Source organism: Anser brachyrhynchus, assembly GCF_964034855.1.
Source record: "Anser brachyrhynchus genome assembly, chromosome: 1".
In the NCBI taxonomy this organism is placed as follows: Eukaryota; Metazoa; Chordata; class Aves; order Anseriformes; family Anatidae; genus Anser; species Anser brachyrhynchus.
In genome coordinates this window covers 199,810,449-199,814,426 of record NC_137694.1, presented here as the reverse complement: position 1 = coordinate 199,814,426, position 3,978 = coordinate 199,810,449, and positions in this window count along the sequence as shown.

Here is a 3,978-nt window from a genome sequence, read left to right as displayed (position 1 = left end):
GCATTCTTGTTTGAAGTCTATTCCCTTCCTGAGGTATCCACGTGAAAGACTCAGGATGCTTGAAGTCAGATTTTTAATTTTGCCTTATAAGCACAACTGCAAGTTATTTATTTTTAGAAATATTAGGGACAGACGTTATGCAATATGGATATTTAGTAATTACTGAGAGAAAAAACAGAAATAATTAATCCTCTGGCTCCTTTTCTGGCTTTCTTCCAGTCACGAGAGCAGGCCTTGTAAGGTACAAGCAATAGGAACCTGCTGTGGCCAGCCTCACAGTGCTCCAGGATTAGTCCCTCTAGAGCAAATAGCTGTTTCCATTCAATCTTCTCACAGTGCCCCAGTGATAGCTGGAAGGCTGGTTTTCCTGACCACTTCTGTCCATTGGGAATGTACGAGAGTCCCACAGCTGGAGCAGCACGGGGAAAGTCCCTGCTTGCAGAGTGACTGAGGTTGGAAGGGACCTCTGGAGGACATCCAGTATGACCTCCTGCTCACGCAAGACCATCTAGAGCAGGTTGTGCAGGACCATTTCCAGATGGCTTTTAAATATCTCCAAGGAGGGTCCATATAGCCATTAGTGTTCCCTCCGGTGCGTATCCTCAAGCAGCCTCGTTAGCCTCAATCTTGGAGCATGCTTTCCATTGTGCTTTTATTGTTTCAGTGGATATATATATCAAGCAGTGCTGCTTTTGTACCTTTATCTAATATGGTAATGGCAAGTGTAATGTCCTGAACTTGGGTCAGCATAACCCTACGAAGCAATGTGGGCTGACTGTGGGCTGGATGGGAGACAGCTTTGTACAAGGATCGGAGAGCGGGCAACAGGTGGAACGAGAACCAGCAAAATACCTTTGCAGAAAAGAAGGGTGCAGAGCCACATCCTGGGCTGCATTATTAAGATCTTAGGCAGCATACTGAGCAACATCATCCTTTTTCTCTATTTGGGATCTGAGTGGCACCTGGAACACTGTGTCCAGTCTGGGGCTCCTCAGAAACCTGGTAACAAGAAACCAGGAACCAGTTGTTGCTGGCTGGAGCAGGGACTGCACCAGATGACCCCAAGAGGTCCCTTCCAGACTATATTACTCCATGACTGCATGACTGTGGATGCAGGAAAACTATGGCAAGTGCCAGAAGGAGCAAGCCATAAGTCTTGCCAGGTTTGGAGTTAGCTGCTCTGGTTTGGATGTGGATGGAGCAGATGCGTGTTGGGTATGGTGGAGATGCTTGACAAGCTACAGTATGGGACTCAAGTGTCCTTGCATTTTGGTATGGCACAAGCAGATCGCTAGCGGGAGTTAGTTCTGTGTCCCTCATCCAGGTAAGGGTCATTCCACATTCAGACTGTGGATCAGCCCTTTCCCAGCAACTCAGAACATTATCTAGCTATTCTCTCCAAGACCAGCAGCTTTACCCTACAGCTCCATTCCTCAGGTGGCTCCTTTGCTGCCTGTCACCCATGGTCTACCTCAGCTCATCACACCTGAGGCTGGGCCAGTGCTCACTGAACAGGACTTTCAAAAAGAATCGTGTATTGTAAGATTATAAATTCCACTGATTTTTTATTGGTACATCAAGCTGCAAATGCCTTTAAGCCCATTTGACAATCACATCCACACTAACAAATATCCAAGGCAGCCCTTGGGCAGAGACAAAGGTCTGCATGCTTGTGTTCTGCAGGCAGAGGAAACAAAGGCAGGGGGATTGTGCCTCATCTTCATAATTATTATCTCCATTAATAATTTTGTTCAGCTCTTGATTCACCCTGGGATTGTTGGAGCAGCTTCCCTGGTGTGCCTTGAGCCTTAAATTCACGAACACTTTCTGCACCACCAGGCCTCAAATGTAAGTTATGAGTGAATAAAGCATATAACAAACTCCTACACAAGCCATAGGTTTGGGGCTGTTTAAATTACAGCTGGGAGAGGGGAAATCGTGCTAAATCTTTGGGGGGTACTTGCTCAAAGAGCTGGAAAGATTCAGCACAGTTTCTCTCTCTCAGTTTTATAGCTTCCTCACTCAGATGTAACAATAAAAATGTTCCACTGGATTAGCTGCGTGGCTGAACTGTGATTTCTCTGTAGCACTTTTTCACACTCTGAAGGCCTAATGACAAGCAATCAAGAAAATGTTAATTGGGACGATTGGCCCCAGGGGATCACAGGGTCCTGGGAAGTTGAAGGTTTTCATTAATTCTGCAGGGCCGGCTGCAAAAAATACGGTTCCTTTTCCCCAGGAAATTACTTGCAACTGTGGTAAAATATAAATTTAAAAGTAAAGTCTCCAGACCTTTTAACTTCACCTACTAGATGGTCTTTTTTTTAGCATATTTTTGTCTCCAGGCCTTCCAGGCCGGCTGATGGTTTCCCACAGACTTACGCTGAGTGGTGAGCAGGGTTAAGAGGATAATTATGCTGCTTCTTGATGTCTACCCATCAGTTCAAGCATGCCGAAGAGGAGCTGGTAGCCAGGTCTCTTCCCTGCTTAAAGGCAGCCATGGCAGAGCCTTCATCCTGCTCTGAGACACCAGGGGTGAGAGGTGTCTCCTTGTTCTCCTCCTGGTCTGCCTAGCTATTCTGGCTGCCCCAGGAGGAGAAGGCATGCCGTGGCTCTTTGCCGTGTGAGCTGATCCAAGAGCTTGTTTCCCTGCCTTCCAACACCAGCTACACATAAGCTGGCATGATGATGTCTAGTGGGCAAAAAAGAAGCTGGACAAATGAGGCCAGCTTGTGGGCAGGACTTCTCATAAGTCCTCCCTGTACTTTTGGCTCTGGGCTGCATTGCTGAGATGATCCATGAGCAGAGAAAGCTTGGCCTTTAATGTTGCTAATTCAATTGGTTAGAAGAGAACTGAAAGGGGACAGACTGCAATTCTATGCCTTCTGGAAAAGGTCCTCAGTGTCTTCCTGAGAAGACAGCACATTTATTTGCCCTGCTCTCACCCCACAGGACACCAGTGGCCATAGCCATGCAGCGTCACTGATCCTGAGCAAGTGGCAGATGTGGTGTTGGTTTTCCTGTGGCACAGCACATCACTTACCCAGCCTCTGAGCCAGGGAGGTTATCCTGGGCAATGCAGCCACATTGCTTGCTGCTCTGTGCAGTGAGCACCGATGGCACCGATGGGACCCATCTCCCACAGCGGAGTGCTTCTGCTGGCATGGGGAGAGGTGGTTGCCTGGTCTCTTGTAAAGAACAATAAATGCATTGGCTACAATTCTTTTCTTTTTTTTCCTCTTTCTTTTTCTTTTTCTTTCTTTCTTTCTTTCTTTCTTTCTTTCTTTCTTTCTTTCTTTCTTTCTTTCTTTCTTTCTTTCTTTCTTTCTTTCTTTCTTTCTTTCTTTCTTTCTTTCTTTTCTTTCTTTCTTTCTTTCTTTCTTTCTTTCTTTCTTTCTTTCTTTCTTTCTTTCTCTTTCTTTCTTTTTCTTTCTTTCTTTCTTCCTTCCTTTCTTTCTTTCTTTCTTTCTTTCTTTTTCTTTCTTTCTTTCTTTCTTTCTTTCTTTCTTTCTTTCTTTCTTTTTGCTTGCTTGCTAGCTTTCTCATTCTCTTGATCTTTCTACCTCTCTCTTTCTTCTCTTTTCTTCTTTCCTCTTTCTTCTTTCCTCTTTCTTCTTCTTTCTTTTCTTCTTTCTTCTTTCTTCTTTCTTCTTTCTTCTTTCTTCTTTCTTCTTTCTTCTTTCTTTCTTCTTTCTTCTTTCTTCTTTCTTCTTCTTCCTTCTTCTTTCTTTTTTCCTTCTTGTTTTAACAGTCCTCATTGAAAATAATTGAGGGTCTTGTCATTTAAACTGCTGCCAATAAGCCTGATTCAAAACCCCATTCAATTGAGAACCTGATTCAGACCTGTTGAAGTTAGTGCCTGGGCTTGCTTGTCACTATCCTCCAGGGCTCTGTTTAGATGCGCATCTACACCCATGTGGAGTGGGAAGCCGTCTGCATGGGGGCATTTTGTAGAAATATCTACAAGGGCTGAAAAGC